Below are 20,420 nucleotides of genomic sequence, written 5' to 3'. Positions count from 1 at the left end.
ATAAAAAATAGACAAGAGGGGTGGACCACACCTCACTCACAGGCGAATGACGCAACCGACAGGCATGAAAAAACTCACGCATGCGCACGAGGGTTCAAGCTTGTCTGACGCAATCACACATGATTCAAATCCATGTGGTTTTTTAAAAAAATAATTAGGTTACTTTTCTAACAGACCTTGTATATATATATATATATATATATATATATATATATATATATATATATATATATATATATATATTCAAGGTTGGGTAGGATTACTTTGAAATGTAATCCAAAAGTAATCAGATTACAAGTAATCCAAATGTATGTACATACATACATGTAATCCACATGTATTCTTTCAAAGTAATCCTACCCAACCTTGTATATACGAGGTCTGTTAGAAAACTATCCGACCTTTTCATTTTTTTTAAAAAACTATATGGATTTGAATCATGTGCGCTTGCATCAGCCAAGCTTGAACCTTCATGCGCATGCGTGAGTTTTTTCACGCCTGTCGGTTGCGTCATTCGCCTGTGGGCAGGCTTTGAGTGAGCACTGGTCCACCTCCCTCGTCGGATTTTCAATGTCAGGGAAATGGCTGAGTGATTGGAGCAGCGCTGAATCAAATTTTTCCAGAAAATGTGAGAGACAGCCAGGTGGAAACCATTCGGAAGATTCAGATGGCTTTTGGTGAGGATACTTTCGGCGTCACACAGATTAAGGAGCATTACAACCAGATTAAAGATGGCCCACAGCGGTGGAGGGCGCGCCGCACTCCGAGCGGCCATCGACAGGCTGAAATGACCAGATCATTTCCAAAGTGAACGCTGTGTTGATCCGGGACGTCGTCAGACTATCACATTCCACTGTTACAGGAGATTTTGTAATGAAAGACATGCAGAGGAATTCGCACGTCAGGACGGAGCCGCAATGGCGCACAACAAAAAGCACATCCGTGTTGGAAGTCTCACAGGACAAGTTGTGACATGCCCAGCTGTTACACAATTTCTCGGATACTCACTCGACTGAAAAGCCACCGAAAGCCGTCTGAATCTTCTGAATGGTTTCCAACACGGACATGCTTTTTGTCCTTAATCTATGTGACGCCCAGAGTATCTTCACCGAAAGCCATCTGAATCTTCCGAATGGTTTCCACCTGGCTGTCTCTCACAGTTTCTGGAAAAATTTGATTCAGCGCTGCTCCAATCGCTCAGCCATTTCCCTGACAATGAAAATCCGACAAGTGGGGTGGACCAGTGCTCACTCAAAGCCTGCCCACAGGCGAATGACGCAACCGACAGGTGTGAAAAAACTCACGCATGTGCACCAAGGTTCATGCTTGGCTGATGCAAGCGCACATGATTCAAATCCATATAGTTTTTGAAAAAAATTAAAAGGTCTGATACTTTTCTAACAGACCTCGTATTCACCTCCATATTAAAGATATTATGAGGACTGCTTTCTTTCACCTGCAAAATATAGCGTATATTCGTTTTGTAAATTGTGTCGGTAGCATGGCCCAAGCAGAGGGTCACCCCTTTGAGTCTGGCCTGCTTGAGGTTTCTTCCTCAAATCATCAGAGGGAGTTTTTCCTTACCACTGTCACCTGTGTGCTTGCTCTGGGGGTTGGTAAGGGTAGCTCTTACCTGTGTGAAGCGCCTTGAGGCAACTTTCTTGTGATTTGGTGCTATATAAATGAAATGAAATGAAAAAAATGAAATAAAATTAATCCCATCCTGTCTGTGGCTGATGCTGAGATCCTGATTCATGTGTTTGTTTCTTCTAGATTGGACTACTGCAATGTTCTATTTTCTGGTTTACTGCAGTCCAGCATGAGGTGTCTCAAATTCATTCAAAATGCTGCTGCCAGTCTTTTGACAGTAAGCAGACCACATTACGCCCAATTTGCTGTCTCTTCACTGGCTTCCTGTCCCTGTGAGATCAGATTTTAAGGTTCTGCTATTAACCTATAAAATTATTCACGGACTGGCACCTCCCTACTTAGCTGACCTAAATAAACCCTATGTACTGGCCTGGGCTCTGCATTCTCAGGGTGGAGGACAACTTTGTGTCCCTAGCGTGTATAAAAAAATCTGAGGGTACAGAGCTTTCTCTTATCATACTCCTGGTATGCGGAATGATCTCCCCGCATCAATAAAACAGTGAGATTCTGTAGAGACTTTCAAGTCCAGACTTAAGACGCATTATTTTCCCTTTTGTATGGTTAGCATACAGGCATAGTATGTTATTATGCGTTTTACTCTTTAAAATTTATTGTATCAGGAAACGGAGTGGGCCGCGGCCTCAGCTTTATCTAAAGTCTGTGTTGTGTGGGCCGCCTGAAGAGGAGGTACTACTGGCCCACCACCACCAGATGGCGCCCTGCCTGGAGTGCGGGCTTCAGGCACGAGAGGGCGCTGCCACCACGGACACAGCCGGGGGTGACAGCTGTCACTCATCATCTCATGACAGCTGTCACCCATCAACACTTCATCATGCTACTCCATAAAACGCGGACATCATCTCCACCTCATTGCCGAGATATCATCGTCCTGTGAAGGTAACAATCTCAGCCGTATAAATAACTGTGTCTAGTAAACTCATTTTTTGCAGCTGTTTTTTCCTGTGGAGTGCACTATCTGGAGATTGGCGTGACCGGCGACAGCTTCGCTTTACACCCCACCAGATAAGTGCTGTGTGACAGGAGCTGCACGAGTGTGGATGAGAGGTGGAGGTGGAATCTCCACCATTGCTGTTACTGGGTGTGCACACACCCACATCTTGTTGTTTCTGCTTCTTGCCAGCAGTACCAGATCCGACATTCGGAGACGGTGGCCACCTGGGGACTCGGGACTTGGCGGCTCCAGTATTCTCCGGGTTCAGTGGCGGAGGAAATCGTGTGGTTCCGGTTCTTCTCAGGACAGACGTCTTCTATCCTCGAGCCTGCCCACACGTCACCCTTGTGATTGACTGTTTGCAAAATTTCACATTCCTCTGTATTGTGGTTGTGCTCATTCACAACAGTAAAGTGTTCATATTCGACTCTTTCATTGTCCGTTCATTTACACCCCCTGTTGTGGGTCCGTGTCACTACACTTTCCCAACAGGATATCTCGGCCAACGTCATGGATCCCGAGGGGCGTCACCCATCTGTTCAACAGCCAATGGAAGGGCAGGGTGCACGGGCGTCTGCAGGAGGCGTGATCGGTGAGTTGCAGCAAATCCTCACCGCCTTTACTGCTCGGCTGAATCAGATGACCGAGCAAAACGTCATCCTTAATCGTAGGATGGAGGCTCTCACCGCACAGGTGGAAGCGCGCGCTCAGGGCGCTGCTGCGGCTCCTCCTCCTGCCGACCCGGTGCAGGATATAAACATTCCACTGGTCGTTCAACGAACCCCCCCACCATCCCCTGAAGCATACATAAGTCCCCCAGAGCCGTACAGGGGTTGTGCGGAGACGTGCGCGGACTTTCTTATGCAGTGCTCGCTCGTCTTTGCACAACGTCCCGTAATGTACGCGTCTGACGGCAGCAAGGTGGCTTATGTAATTAACTTGCTTCGTGGTGTGAGGCACGCGCTTGGGCTACAGCGCTTTGGGAGCAAAATTCACGGCTCCTTACCACTTATACTGGGTTTGTGAGGGAGTTCAGAACAGTGTTTGATCACCCTAACAGAGGAGAGACTGCTTCAACAGTGCTGCTGTCACTGAGACAGGGGTGCCGGAGCGCAGCCGAATATGCAGTCGACTTCCGCATCGCGGCTGCGAGGTCCGGCTGGAATAACGTTGCGCTCCGCGCCGCCTTCATAATGGACTGTTGTCGGTCCTGAAGGAGCACCTGGTAGCGAAGGAAGAACCGCGGGATTTAGATGGGCTTATCGATCTAGTTATACGGTCAGACAATCGGTTGGAGGAACGCCGTCGGGAGCGAGACGAAGGACGTGGCCGGGCACGCACCGTCCCTCTCCCTTCCGGGTCCAAAAGGGTTCCGCCCTCCCCACGCTCCACAGCCGCAGCGCTCCGTGGGGCAACAGCTCCCCCTGCTGACGTTGCTAGGGAAACGCACAGGGCCAAAATGAGAACAGATGACAGAATGAGGAGGCTGGTCCGCGGGGAGTGTTTTCTCTGCAGCTCAAAAGCGCACATACAGAAAAACTGCCCCAAACCATACGATTGTGCCATTGATTTGATTCCGGGCGCGGAGTTCCCGTCCAGCAGGCTGTACAATCTCTCACGTCCTGAACGCGAATCAATGGAGACCTACATCCGGGACTCATTAGCTGCCGGGCTGATACGGAATTCCACCTCCCCGATGGGTGCAGGTTTCTTTTTTGTGGACAAGAAAGATGGTGGACTCCGTCCATGCATTGATTACAGGGGGCTGAATGAAATTACGGTTCGCAACCGATACCCGTTGCCGTTGTTAGATTCCGTGTTCACCCCCCTGCATGGAGCCAAAATCTTTACAAAGTTGGATCTTAGGAATGCGTATCACCTGGTTCAGGTCCGGAAGGGAGACGAGTGGAAGACGGCATTTAACACCCCATTAGGTCATTTTGAGTACCTGGTCATGCCGTTCGGCCTCACTAACGCCCCCGCGACGTTCCAAGCTTTGGTTAATGACGTCTTGCGGGACTTCCTGCACCGATTCGTCTTCGTATATCTGGACGATATACTCATTTTTTCTTCGGACCCTGAGACTCATGTCCAGCATGTACGTCAGGTCCTGCAGCGGTTGTTGGAGAACCGGCTGTTTGTGAAGGGCGAGAAGTGCGAGTTCCACTGCGCTTCTTTGTCCTTCCTGGGGTTTATCATCTCCTCCAACTCAGTCGCCCCTGATCTGGCCAAGGTTGCGGCGGTGAGAGATTGGCCCCAGCCAACAAGCCGTAGGAAGCTGCAACAGTTCCTCGGCTTTGCAAATTTCTACAGGAGGTTCATTAAGGGCTACAGTCAGGTAGTCAGCCCCCTGACAGCCCTGACCTCTCCAAAAGTCCCCTTCACCTGGTCGGATCAGTGCGAAGCCGCGTTCAAGGAGTTGAAACGACGGTTCTTTACTGCACCAGTTCTGGTGCAGCCCGACCCTAGCCGCCAGTTTGTGGTTGAAGTGGACGCCTCTGACTCAGGGATAGGAGCCGTGCTATCCCAGAGCGGAGAGACCGATAAGGTTCTTCACCCGTGTGCCTACTTTTCTCGCAGGTTGACCCCAGCTGAACGGAACTATGACGTCTGCAACCGAGAACTCCTTGCGGTGAAAGAGGCTCTTGAGGAGTGGAGACACCTGTTGGAGGGAGCGTCTGTGCCGTTCACGGTTTTCACTGACCATCAGAACCTGGAGTATATCAGGACCGCCAAGCGGTGAACCCAGGCAAGCCCGCTGGTCACTGTTCTTTGGACGTTTTGACTTCCGGATCACCTATCGCCCCGGGACCAAGAACCAGAGATCGGATGCCTTGTCCCGGGTACACGAAGATGAAGTCAAAACTGTGGGATGGAACTGTCGGATCCACCGGAGCCCATCATTCCGGAGTCCACTGTCGTGGCCACCCTCACCTGGGACGTGGAGAAGACCATCCGGAAGGCCCTGACCCGGAGCCCGGACCTGGGGACACGTCCGAAGGACAGATTGTACGTCCCACGAGAGGCCAGGGCTGTGGTCCTAGACTTCTGTCACGGTTCCAAGCTCTCCTGTCATCCAGGGGTGCGAAGGACCGTGGCAGTTGTCCGGCAGCGCTTCTGGTGGGCGTCTATGGAGGCCGACGTCCGGGAGTACATCCAGGCCTGCACCACCTGTGCCAGGGGCAAGGCAGACCACAGGAGGTCCCAAGGACTGCTCCAACCGCTTCCTGTGCCACATCGCCCCTGGTCCCACATTGGTCTGGATTTCATCACGGGCCTCCCACCGTCCCAGGGCAACACCACCATCCTCACGATAGTGGACCGATTCTCCAAGGCGGCCCACTTCGTGGCCCTCCCGAAGCTCCCTACGGCCCAGGAGACAGCGGACCTCCTGGTCCACCACGTCGTCCGTCTGCATGGGATACCAGCTGACGTAGTCTCGGATCATGGTCCCCAGTTTTCCTCTCAGGTCTGGAGGAGTTTCTGCAGAGAACTGGGGGCCACCGTGAGCCTCTCGTCCGGGTACCACCCACAGACGAACGGACAGGCAGAACGGGCCAACCAAGAGTTGGAACAGACCCTCCGCTGTGTGACATCCGCACACCCGACGGCCTGGAGTGACCACCTGGCCTGGATCGAGTATGCACATAACAGCCAGGTGTCTTCTGCCACTGGCCTCTCCCCGTTTGAGGTGTGTCTGGGGTACCAGCCCCCTTTGTTTCCCGTGGTGGAGGGAGAGGTCGGTGTGCCCTCGGTCTGGGCCCACCTTCGGCAGTGCCATCGGGTGTGGCACACCGCCCGTTCTGCCTTGTTGAAAGCCCAGGCAAGGGCTAAGGCCCATGCAGACCGCCGGCGGTCCCCGGCCCCTGCATACCAGGCCGGGCAGGAGGTGTGGTTGTCGACGAAGGACATTCCCCTCTAAGTGGCCTCCCCTAAGCTGATGGACAGGTTCATCGGACCATTCAAAATCCTCAAGATCCTCAGCCCTGCCGCAGTGAAGCTCCAACTCCCAGCTTCACTGCGGATCCACCCGGTTTTTATGTTTCGAGAATCAAGCCTCACCACACCTCACCCCTCTGTGCTCCCGGTCCGGCGTCGCCTCCTGCCTGGATCATTGACGGGGAGCCGGCCTGGACAGTACGCCGGCTCCTGGACGTCCGTCGAATGGGCTGGGGGTTCCAGTATTTGGTGGACTGGGAGGCGTATGGACCTGACGAACGCTCCTGGGTGAAGAGGAGCTTCATCCTGGATCCGGCCCTCCTGGCCGATTTCTACCGCTGACACCCCGATAAACCTGGTCGGGCGCCAGGAGGCGCCCGTTGAGGGGGGGGATCCTGTTGTGTGGGCCGCATGAAGAGGAGGTACTGCTGGCCCACCACCACCAGATGGCGCCCTGCCTGGAGTGCGGGCTTCAGGCACGAGAGGGCGCTGCTGCCACGGACACAGCCGGGGGTGACAGCTGTCACTCATCATCTCATGACAGCTGTCACCCATCAACACTTCATCATGCTACTCCATAAAACCCGGACGTCATCTCCACCTCGTTGCCAAGATATCATCGACCTGTGAAGGTAACAATCTCAGCCGTATAAATAACTGTGTCTAGTAAACTCATTTTTTGCAGCTGTTTTTTCCTGTGGAGTGCACTATCTGGAGATTGGCGTGACCGGCGACAGCTTCGCTTTACACCCCACCAGATAAGCGCTGTGTGACAGGAGCTGCAGGTGGAATCTCCACCATTGCTGTTACTGGGTGTGCACACACCCACATCTTGTTGTTTCTGCTTCTTGCCAGCAGTACCAGATCCGACATTCGGAGACGGTGGCCACCTGGGGACTCGGGACTTGGCGGCTCCAGTATTCTCCGGGTTCGGTGGCGGAGGAAATCGTGTGGTTCCGGTTCTTCTCAGGACAGACGTCTTCTATCCTCGAGCCTGCCCACACGTCACCCTTGTGATTGAGTGTTTGCAAAATTTCACATTCCTCTGTATTGTGGTTGTGCTCATTCACAACAGTCTAGTGTTCATATTCGACTCTTTCATTGTTCGTTCATTTATGCCCCCTGTTGTGGGTCCGTGTCACTACACTTTCCCAACACTCTGGGTCTTTTAGTGACGCTTAGGACTAGTGGCCAGCAATCATCTTAGTATTTCTTCTGTTTTTCTTGTTGCTTAATGCTGACAAATTATACTATATTTGTCATCTTTCTGATGCCTGATTGTTTTTTTCTCTTTGTTTAAGGTGCGGCCCCATCCAGAAGTGGGAGTGGGTGTCTTCTTCTGCAAACCTCCCATCCTGTACACCAGCATGGACTCCCAAAATGTCCTGTATATTTGTATTGTCAATTGTGTTGGTAGCATGGCCCAAGCAGAGGGTCACCCTGAATCTTGTCTGCTTGAGGTTTCTTCCTCAAATCATCAGAGGGAGTTTTTCCTTACCAGTGTTGCCTGTGTTCTTACTCTACAGGTTGGTAAGGTTAGATCTTTTTTGTGTCAAGCACCTTGAGGCAACTTTGTTGTGATTTAGCACTATATAAATGAAAATAAATTGAGTTAAATTGAAATTGAATTTTTTCTGGGCGTCTCCCCCACACACACCCAGCAACCTTCTGGAATTTGAAACATGTATCCAGGTGCTATTATTATTGGTAATAGTGCTTTCAGATAAAGTTGAGGCTAGTTTTTTTTTTTTTTTAAAACAATGCCTTCTCTGTTGAAAACTACCAGGTGACACCTGCCCAGGGTCATGGGAAGGACAAAATGGAAGCGATTTCATGAATGATTTATTTCAACAAACACAGAAGCAAAGAAACCCAACCAAACTCAATAAACCAAACCCATTTGTAAAGCTACAAAGACTAAATGCTACCAGCTCATGAAGCAATCGGCCAGCACACGTGATGCCTTCATGATGTCCTTAAAATGAGAAGACAACAGACAGAGGAAGCACCCAGCTGTGACTGCTGAAGCAAGAGACAAATCCTGTTTAATGCACAGCCTCTCCAGTCACAGCCAGGCAAACCTGTAAGTCCTTCAGAGGCGTTATACGTGCCTCGTCTTCACAACTTTCATCACATATTTACGATCTCCTGAAATCAACTCTAGGCTTTCTATGTGTGGACTTAGAGATAAAATATTAGCCATAAAACAGCTCAGAATTCAACTGTCCAGTTTCTTCTGGACACATAAAAATCAAAGTGTTATAATTCCTATGTGCTCACATTATTTGGAATGCTTAAAGCTGGTAGTCTGCTCTGTGATGCTAACTAGAAGGGCACTCAGAGAGAACATACATCTACCAAAGCCCAACAACTCTCTGTTTACATCTCTGTTAACCTTTTACTTTCACCCTTTGTTTTTCATTGTGAGAGGGTTATTTGTTTGAACTTTACTCTCGCATGCTTCAATCCTGCTAACTTTTGATCATTCATCCTTGTTTCCGAGTGTGCCATGCAAGAATGGGGCTTCTCTTGAGACAGGAGTGGTTTGGTTTTGAAGCTGACAAACCGGTTTCATATCTTCGTTCGGGTTGTTTATTGTTTGTTATGATTCCACTCACCATCTCCTGCAAGTATTTCTGTTATTTCCACGTGCACCTGTTCATTCATCCTTCTGTTTTCTGCTGCACACCTGTTTGTCATTAGTTAGTCTTTTTAAGCCACTCCCATTTGTCTTTCCTTGGCTGGTCGATTATGTTCATTCCTTGTTTCAGTCCCTCATCTCGTTCGCCTTAAATGGTAAATGGTAAATGGACTGCATTTATATAGCGCTTTTCCATCTGCATCAGACGCTCAAAGTGCTTTACAATTATGCCTCACATTCACCCTGATGTCAGGGTGCTGCCATACAAGACGCTCACTACACACCGCGAGCAATAGGGGATTAAAGGCCTTGCGGAAGGCCCTTAGTGATTTTCCAGTCAGGTGGGGATTTGAACCCATGATCTTCTGGACTCAAGCCCAACACCTTAACCACTAGAACATCACCTCCCCTGGTCTTCACCCTGAATTCCAGGTTGTAAGTGTTTTGTTCCCGCTGTGTTTTTTGACAGCTGTGTTTTGTTACTCCCTCCTTCAGCTTCTCACTTTGGCTGTGGTTATTTTTGGATCTGTTGTCACATGGAAATACCTTGTCACTGCTGTCTGATCACTGTCACATTGGAGAATTAAAACACCTTGTATTTTGAACTTAAGGTTTTGTGTCCTGGCTGTCATGCATCCTGGGGTTCTATTGTACTCAGTACGTACATGTATACCATAACAGTTAATCGCTTTTTTCTTTCAAATAAATATATGATTAGTCAACTTCTCAGGTGGCCACCAACTAGCCACACTGATTAATAGTTTTTGAACCCCTGAGAGAATCCTGCCCTGGACAAGGCGCAAGTCCATCACAGGTTACTTCCATAGTTCCACAGCCTAAAACTGTGTGTTTTACAGCTGGATGGACTGTGGCAATGCAGATGATGTGTCTCGTTCAAGGGCCCAGGCAAGTAGCCTTTGAACATCGGCCTACTATGCATGTGAATCTCATCAGTGACAACGATTTGATACGCACTTCAATACACTACCAGCGATACGACAGGGATAAATGACAATACGATGGGATACGATTCACCCGTTCCCGATTCAATGCAATTTTGTATGTATCTGATGGCGATTCAATTCCTCACAATGTGATACGATTAGGGATGGGTATTGATAAGATTTTATTAAATTCGATGCCATTATCAATTCCGCTTATCAATCCGATTCTTTATCAATTCCCTTATCAATTCCTCTTGTGAATTTTCTATGTACGAAAAGTAGGCTTTACAGGTTTTCTATGTCAGCAGCATTTTATTGAGTCTTAAAGTAAATAAATATGAAATTGGTCACTAAAATCTGTAGATGGTCACTGGATCATTGATGTACATGATGGATCCTAGATCTCTGGACATAAATAGAAATAAACAAAAGCTGTAGCTTTTGTCAAAAGCATTTCCTTTCAGATATTAATGGCACAAATATAACTCCATAGCCTCTGAGGTGAGCTCCTCCAGCTGGCTGCATGTCAAGATGTAAGTCATAAAAAACGCAGGACGTCTCATTTTGGGAAAAAAACAAACAAACCCAGTTTTGGTTGGTTGCAGTTTATTGTTTGTATTATAATGTTTGGAAAGACGTGTCATTTGATTTAAAACATCGATTTGCTCTGAAGTTATTAATTCTGACCAAATTCTGCGCAGCTCTTTGGAGCTGTGCACTTAGTCCCACAAAACAGAGGATATTATTATTATTATTATTATTATTATTATTATTATTTCCTTTACCTGATGGTAAACTTCAGTTAACGCACAAGTGTTCACGCCAGTGGACTTGCCGCTTCTGAAAACCGGTGAAGCAGAGAACCAGCAAACAGCGGGTCGAAGCGTTGCTTCATTGCTTCAAGCAAACAAGCTGCAGTCTGCAATCAACATACAGAAATAATCATTTTCTCAACAAACAACCTGGTGCATTCAATGTGCTCCGGAAAAAATTGTTGGAAGCAGGCAGCGAGCAATGCAACACGATTCAACCTGTCAATTGAATCGATGCACAGTGAATGAACCAATGCACTCGCGTTGCACACATTTGTATCTAGATACCAATTCGTACTGATTAATCTCCACATGCCTACAGTGTACATATTGGTAATTCAACTCTGATCCTACGGAGCCACCCACTCTGTGCAGGAAGAAATCAGCATAAAAATGACACAAACCTGAGTTATTAAACTTTTGTGTGCTTGAGTATCATTTTTCATTTTAGGTTTAATTTTAGTTACATTGAAGTTTGAAGAGTGATATAAATGAATGCTAATATACTTACACATTAAGTGCACTGTAAATCCAGGTATGTCTGAGTCCTGTATAAACCCAACCCTATTGGAACCTATGCCTATCTCTTGATTCCATAAAGCAGGGGTGCCCAACCTTTTTTCAACCGAAATCTACTTTTAAAGTTGAGAGTGTTTTGACATCTACCAAGCCATATTGAACACCATAGCATAGCAGCAATTTATTATGCACCAATACAATAACACAATTTTCTGGCACAAATATGAAGTTTTAACAATAATAATACATTATTGCAGTAAATGTGTGTAGTACAAACAATAAGCAAAAATAGGCCTAGGACTGGCCTGTAGCAACACAACAAACAACTCGAATAATACAATCCTTAATTCAAGTTGGAAAAGTTGTTCCCTACCTTAGTGGGACTTCTGGCACTGAGAGGAGGCAGCTAGTCTCTCGTAATACAGACAGTAGGAGCTGACTGCCAGCCGTAAGCAGGCCACAAGGTGGTCATCTGTAATGGTGGATCTGTATTTTGACTTGATGATTTTCATGTGTGAAAAGGCAGATTCACACAGAAAAGTTGATCCAAAAAGTGCAGTCAAATTCTGTGCAGTTTGTCTGAGGTTGGGGTATTTCTCTTTCTGCATTAGATTCCAAAATTGGACGTTTAAGCCAGGTGTTGCTCTGGATTTCATCTCAATGTCATTTTTCAGTGTGAGGATCTCATTCTCAACAGCACAGCTATCCAGGTTGAAAACTGATTCTGTTTTGGATGTTATACAATCCATATTAATATTTTCCCCATATGGAAAATAGAGAAAAGTGAGAACAGGCTCAATGGAAGCAAAATCAGTAAAGCGCCTGTCAAATTGACAAGATGCTTTGCACTTGCTCAGCATAATGTGCACTCTCAAGCTCCGCACAGTCTTTGCCTTGACACTTAAGTTCTGCATCTATGTGTGGAAAGTTCGTAGATCACACTGTTGCAACCTGCCCAATAGCAAGTGTAACTTGCTTTTAAATGTGTTCACGGAGCTGATCATGTTGATGATGTGTTTATCTTTACCCTGCAGTTCTAGATTCAAGTTATGGAGCTTGTCGGTCAGATAAGTACGAAAGGCTAAATCCAAGAGCCACTGACTCTCTTCTAGCTGTGCATATTCAGCATGAGTTGACTGTTTCAGAAATTCTTTAATTTCAGGCAACAATTGAGAAAACCGTTCCAGAAATTTTCCTCGGCTAAGCCATCGAACATCTGTGTGCAGCAGCAGATCTGTGTGTTCTGCACCTGTCTCCTCCAGCTCTGCATGAAATAATCGCCTCTGCACACTCCTGGCTTGAACAGAACAAGCTATTTTGTTGGCCACATCCATAACATCTTCCATATTTAAAATCTTCCCACACAACTCACACTGTTTGCACAATCTGATGAACCCACCAGCACGTCCAACCATCGCTGGAGCCCCATCGGTGGTTATGGAAATAAGTTTGTAGAGGAGCAGCTGGCTCTTATTAACAAATTCCATAAAAACCTGAAAAATAGCTGTGCCTCTCGTGTGCCCTTTCAAAGCCAAAATTGTCAGCAGCTCTTCTTTTACATTCATGTTGTCAAAAACCATTCTAATAAAAACACATAGCTGTGCCACATCCACAGCATCAAGAGCACAATTTAGAACTAGAAATTGGGGGGGACAAAGTGCGAGATCCACAGGGCTGAAGGCCATAGGCCAGGGTCTGGGGGCCGCTTTAGGCCCCCAGAAGCCAACGGTTTCTAGATAAGCTCAGATGCATTCTGAGCATCCAGAACAGTAATTTTAATGTTTTGAGAAGACCATAAAGTGGACACCATTTGACTTATGTAATTTGAAACTGTGGATATGTGGTAAAATGTATTCATAAATATGAAAGAACAGGCTCTTAATAATTATTAACTATCACATACTGTATTTTTTTTTCTCAAGATTTCTTTTTGCCTAAGTTTGAAAAAACAACAGATCATAAGTTTAGGATAAATTACTTATCATGAATTTAATTTTCGAAGTGGCACTAATGACAACACTCATACTGAACATAATTTCGCTTGCATAGACTCATTTTGGAGATCAAGCAATAATTGCAGATGGGCTTTCTGAGGTCCCAGATAGCTTTTCTGATTTCCTTTTCTAACTTTCAGAATTTAGTAAATTAGCATATGGTCCATTGATACTTATGTTAGACACTAGTCCCTAGAGGCAACTATTTTTGGTTTCAAATCTGGGCAAATGCAGTCACACAAAATTCCGAATGTGACAAACAAGAAACAGGTGTTGTAAACAAGTCAATGCTGGTAAAAATACAAACTTGCAGAAACAAAGATACTATTCTGACATGGTTTGCACATAAGACTGACATGGTTTTGCACATAAGACTGGCATAGCATGTTTCAAGTACACACATATATGTCAGAAGGTTATGGGGGGGCATACCATATTCTGTCCCCCCAGGTTGAAAAGGTGGGGGGGCATGTCCCCCCTATCCACCACCAAATTGTACCCATGCACAGCATCAGTGGATTCATCGAATTGCAGAGAAAAACACTCACATGCCTCAATATCCTCAGTTGCCATTCAATATCCTCCACCATTAATTAAAGTTTAACAGACTTTCTTGAGAGCTGCGCATCCTGAATAGCAGACACAATCTCCTGATTTTTAAAATTGGCAAAGAGCACATCTGCAGCTTCCATGGACGCTTCTTTCACAGTCTCACCATCCTTGAAATATTTCTTTTTCTTTTTGCCAGAACACAGCTGACATGATAAGAAGCTGTGGTTGCAGCCTTACTGGTGGTATTTGACCGGGTGAAAAGGGCCTGTTGTGCTGCAAACTGGCTTTTCAATTCCTGCACTTTTCTGGCACGAAGAGTTCATTTAGCCGGGAAGCTAGCATCGTAGCTCTTGTGGATCGTCTTAAAATGCCGCTCCAAATTCCCTTTCTTCGGTAATGCCACGTTGGCATTGCAGATAAGGCCGATGGATTTGCCATTTGAATAAACAAAAAATAATCTTCCTCCCACTCTGGATGAAAATGATAAGTTTTGGATCTTTTTGCATCCGCCACTGTACACTCACCTCGCTCTCCACTGTAGCTCCTCATGACCTCTTGACCCTGTGCATGCGCAGATAGAATGAACCACGGGAGGTTTTTTTCCATACCTTCATGCGATCGACTGGAAACCAGCCCGCGATTGAGTGAAGCAGATTAGAGTTTACACCTCCCCCTGTTTTTTACAGTTTCAGAATGATGCAGCATTAGAGAAAGATTTTCTTAGAAAAGATGCGAAATTTCAGTTCCAGTTTTCTAGAGGGCACATGTGAGACTACAGTCTACATTTAATCCATTATATTGTATGAAAATAATCCTTCTCAGTTCCCCTCCACCATGAAGCTGTGAGTGGTATTTCAACAATGATTGTTGTACAAAAGCTTCAGATATCTGTTGCTGAGATAAATGATGACTGGAGTGCAGTTTGAAGAAGAAACGAAGTGATAATCATGAACCGTGGCTAATGACGCATGCGCAGTGAAGGCAGGGCAGACCGATTTTTAGGGGAGACTGTTCCGTCGGTGACACCAGGTCAACTTTGAAGAGGCAGCGGACCTAGCAGCTCACCCACACTTCCCTATCCTCAGCCAAATCCTGTAACTTCCAGGGAATCCAGACACTTTCCTAAGACAACTGGGAAATATAATCCCTCCAGCGTGTCCTGGTCTTCCCTGCGGCTTCCTCCCAGTTGGCTGTGCCTTGAAGACCTTGCTCAGGAGAAGACTAGAGGACATCCTCACCAGATTCCTAAACCACCTCAGATGGCTCCTTTCAATGAGACGAAGTATAGAATAGGAGTAAGAATAGGAGTGTAAATCGACTGGTAGATTGAGAGTCTTGCCTTCTCATTCACCTCCTTCTACACATGGGTAGACTGGCCATTGGGAGTACTGGGATTTTTCCTGGTGGCTCGATCAGTAATGGGCTGCCTGTTTTTTTTGTTTGTTTGTTTTTTTTCTGTGCTTTGCCATGGTATCTCTCCTGGCCCAGTGAGAGAGACATACACCGGCGCACAGAGTCCAGCTGCAGCCTGCAGACACAGCATAGGCCCAGTGGCTCATCTGTCAAAAGAATACCTGACTCATTTGTGGCCCTATGATAGGCTACAGTGGTCCAGGAGTCCCACGCATGCATGTTTGAGACCCCCCATCCAGTCACCTTTAATGATGAGCAATCATGATGAGAGAGAAACAACATAGCAGAACACGAAAAACAAAGCGTCTCACAAAATAGTAGAAAAACTGAAAGGTGGTGCAGAAAAACTGAGGGAAAAAAAAAAGCTCTTGTTACTGATGCTGCTAAGGGAAGAAAAATGTCAGAGATGTTTGCTGCAGGGGCTGGCCTGGGAAGGGTGCCTGTGGGTCCCTGTCAGTGTCAGTGAGACTCCTGCTGCTATGTAGGTGGTACAGTAGCAGGTGGAGATTGGTGGTGGTGGCGATGATAGGAGGTGCAGTACAATTACTTTCCTCGGCTATCTATTATACATTTATTTTAGTCAAGATCTGACAACTTGCATAGATATTGCTCAGTAATCATTTAAATAATGCATACATCTTTTGTTGTTTGTCTTTCACGGGGCTCTCTATTCGTGTGATGTGACCTACAGGACCTTGCTGCCAGCCTGCCAATGCCATGACAGTTTCACCTCCTATGAGTGAGTGAGTTAATTTTAAATCCTTTCTCCATTATCCTTCTTAAGCCCAAGTGAGCAACATACTGTGTAGTCATCATTATTTTATTTTTTTTCAAAGCTCTAGAATATAAAGGGATATTGTTCAGTATAGTAGTGTTATTAAGGGCTTGTGTGTTTATATGTATTTCAACAGGGGGCAAGTTGGCACTGTATCGGCACGCGGATTGTAGTGGTGGGCAAGTATGGACCAAAAAGTCCAGGGCCACTCCAGCCCTGCTTATACACCACAACGATCTGTTGTTGTCCAAAATCCTAAAAACAATGTCACTGTCCAGTTACTTATAGGCCTGACCTTATACATTTGTAAACAGATGAAAAAAATGATTAGAAAGGAATAAACATTTTGGTGTAACAAAAAACAGCACGTTAGGGACTTTGTTGAAGTTGTTAAATTGGTTGTTGCCATTGTTCTTCATTCCTGAGCCTTGGAGGACATTGATTTATTGAAATATCCTATCTCTGGTTTGTATCATGCTAGATGTCTAAGGGCCACATTGAACGTGTCGGTCTATCATTTTGACGCCTTTGCTTGCATTGAACGTGTTGCAAACATTCAACACATTGGACACAGCAACAGCGTGCAGAGGGGGCGGAGATGTCTACATCACAATCGGGCTTTTTGAGAACCTGTGAACAACCCAAACAATTGGCATCATGGATTTGTGACAGGAAAAAGCAAAACACTCAGTCTGCCAGTCATAACCACAATATTAAGAGAAAAAAAGCAGAAGCATGAGTGGCAGACATCACCCTGCTGGGAGAAGCTTTTTTCAGTGACTGTTTGGCCCGTCACAAGTATGTGACACTTACGAGCTGGAGTGGCCGGCCAGACGAAGATGAAGTAGGAGGTATTCAGGCCAGAGACTCGAGCAGAGACACACACACACACACACACTCACACACTAGCCGGTGTGACTCAGCAGACACACTCAATCTGAAATGCTTCACTTTTGGATATATCCACACACCCAGTTTGACCAACGGAGCTTCTGCAAATTTGTCTGAGGTGAGAGTAATCTAAAAATAAAATGTGACGTAGTGCACCGCTGAAGATCTGTCAGCTAACTTTAGCTTAGCCTTTAGCTGCAGAATGGCTCAGTCGAGCTGAGAGAACATTTTATATTTGTAAATTGTTGAATCTATTTTATTATTACCAAATAAAGCTACACAGTTTTTTATTGTTACTGCTATGACTACAAGACACAAAGAACCTTAAACTTTTTGTTTTACTGTTTCGTGTTTCTTTATATTTAAAGAAATATATTTCTTCACTTGTCCCACATCAGGAACATTTCAACATATGCTGTGCAGAGAACCTTGCAATTACAGATGCACTTCAAAAACTTCCAGTGTCTCCAAATACTCCAAGAGGTCGAAGTTGCCGAGGAGACCATCATCTGGTTAAATGTCCTGAGAGCCCAGCACCTGTCGTCTCTGAAAACTCACACCTGTTGCTACACTTCAAAATAAAACAAAGGCTGTTTAAAGAGGAACTTTTTCTTTTATATTTTAACATTAAATGACTGAATCATTAAACACACCATGAAGTCAAAGTTCAGTCAAAAAGACACTTGCACAGGTAGAAGAAGCCCCACCCCTATTGTGCACAATTTCAAAGCATTCACAATCACTAGAATAGTCAAATTCATATTTTAATAATTACTCTGTTGTGATTACAACAATAAAAGCATTCACATATTCAATGAGGATGTAATTAAATGTTAAAATGACTGAAATAAAAATGATTTCATCATGAGGTTTATGTCACATTGAGAAATCCTAATTAACAGACAAACTGCAGTCATTGGTACATCATCTCCTGTTGTGTTTATAATAAATATTTATATTTATTTACAGTGTCTTTTTTCCTGGTTGAAATGCAGATATGAATGAATGAATCTACCAGACTTAAAAATGTACACATTGTTTTTCATATTCATTTGTCTAAAAATAAATATCCAAGGTTTATTATCATGTTAATCAAGAAATTATTTCATCTGAAACAACAACAACAGATAATTTATGGTTTTAATTTACAGATGAACATCGAATGTAAGAAGTATTTTTAAATTAAAAATGTACACTCTAAGAAATAAACAAATTGAATTAATAAAGTTAAGGTAACTTTTTCCATATAACATTGTCAATTAAGTGCAAAACAATATTGTAGTTGAAATTAATTAAATCAAATGAAACATTATTACTTAAATCCCTAAAATGAACAATTATATTGAAAATAATAGTATTACATTTACAACCCTTGTGTTTAGAGTGTACAGTAATCAGAAATTAATCTTGAGGGGAAAAAAATTGTAAGGATTTTCTTCAGAAAACTGCTGTGTATAAATGAATAGTTCTGATGTTCCTCTGGCACACATTTCTGCGCTCTGTTGTCTTCCGTGTTTTGGCCTGATGCCTTGTTTCTATTGGACGCACAAAGCTACGTCACAGCGTGCAGCGGTGAAAGATGGAGTGGGTTGAACTTTGACTTGACAACAAGCATCAATACGTCCTCCTGGCGGAGCATTGCGCTAGCTCAGTTTTGCAACGTGTCAATAACAGTGTTTCTCATTGACAACAATGGGTTTTAGAATGATGCTCGATGCGTTTAACGCCCTGAACGCGTTCGGTGTAAAAAGCACTTTACTCTTCTGGTTGCTGATTGGTGGGATTTCTATTCCTCTATTTGTTTAAAGTGTTAAATCCAAACACTAAAACTGATTATTCCGTCACCTTGTTTTAAAAGTGGCCACACCCCCTGTTCCTACTACAGACAGATGGAGAGCCACACGAGCAGGAGCAGCATATCAGGCACACCTGCCATGATGTGGAAATATATTCCACACAGACCACATGATAACAGAATCATTTCACACCTCAGTGATCCTCCCCACATTCTCTTTGTGTGCATGCATCTGTGTGCGAGTGCCTTCGTGCACATCTACTCGGGTGCTGGCAGACTGAATATGTACTTTGACAGACTCTGCTACTCACAAATTTCCATATGATGAGCCCGGAGGCTGTCATGACAGAGAACAGTGCAGGAAAAGGGGACAAAAAGACAAATCGCAGTCCTTCAAGACATCACAGTCTGCAGGGTGAAGCAGTGTTCTTCTGAAATGGAATGCCACTGAACACTGTGTTCTCAGGGACCAGCATCATTAACAGATCAGCATTAACAGAATGAAGCAGCATCCTGCTGTCATAATGACTTCGTCTGCAGGCGCATGTGTCAGTGCACGCTTCCTGTTTACCATTCCTTTGTATGCACGTGCAGCATGTTAATGTTCGTGTCACTGTGTCCTCTAGCACACGTGTTTATGTAGCATCTGTGCACGCCGATCAGTGTGATGTGGAGTATGATGATCCCTCCTCACGCCTCACAGCCTCTGGCAGGCAGAAGGCTAATAATAAATGCAAATTACAATCAGAGGAGTAGATCGGAACTGGAGAGGATAATTGCTTCATTATGGCTGCTTGTGTGTGTGTGTGTGTGTGTGTGTGTGTGTGTGTGTGTGTGTGTGTGTGTGTGTGTGTGTGTGTGTGTGTGTGTGTGTGTGTGTGTGTGTGTGTGTGTGTGTGTGTGTGTGTGTGTGTTGTATAACAGACAAAGATGGAGTGACCAAATAGCAGGTGCTTACGTCACAAACAGACCACATAATGGGAAGAGTAAGAGTGTTACAGCATTGATTATTTTATTTTTTGGCAAAATTTTACTTTTCCATGATCAGTACCAAGTAAAGCTAAAAATAGGGAGGGGTGTTATTTCAAAAAGTTTGGAAATCTATAAATGTTTGCATGGAATATGGAAATATACATGAAATAAACCATAGCAGGATAAATTTTGGGTCATTTGGTACCAAAAACCCATATGGACGGAGCCAGTGAAGATATCGGGTTCAACAATATTGACAAAAATGTCATATCTTGAGAACCGCTGCACCTAGAGACTTAAAATTTGGCTCCAAATGTTGCTTGTCCCCAAGTTTATATTCAACTTCTATAGTAACAATAAGCTTATCTGGTGTTTTTTTTAAGAGTAATTGACAAAAAAAACAAACAAATCATTTCAGTACATATGTTACGATCAATTGTAACAAACAAAATCTATGTAGTTTTTATACTCATTTTCAGTTGAATATAATCATCACATGTAAAGAATGACATGGCCAAACGCTCCGTCCATATGGGTTTTTGGAACAAAATGACCAAAATTTATCCTGCTA

At 45.0% G+C, this 20,420-nt stretch overlaps 1 long non-coding RNA gene across 1 annotated transcript in view; it reads left to right on the top strand.

Annotated features, from left to right (window-relative positions):
* Positions 1–16,133, top strand: part of LOC117522063 — a 61,050-nt gene extending 44,917 nt beyond the window's left edge. The window contains exon 3 of the long non-coding RNA XR_004564135.1: positions 16,108–16,133. This is a non-coding gene — a long non-coding RNA (uncharacterized LOC117522063). The remainder of the gene's footprint in view (positions 1–16,107) is intronic.
* Positions 16,134–20,420: the final 4,287 nt, after the last annotated feature.

Source organism: Thalassophryne amazonica, chromosome 12 (genome assembly GCF_902500255.1).
Source record: "Thalassophryne amazonica chromosome 12, fThaAma1.1, whole genome shotgun sequence".
NCBI lineage: Eukaryota > Metazoa > Chordata > Actinopteri > Batrachoidiformes > Batrachoididae > Thalassophryne > Thalassophryne amazonica.
Note: the sequence above shows the minus strand (reverse complement) of the source record. Positions and strands in the feature narration are given on the sequence as shown.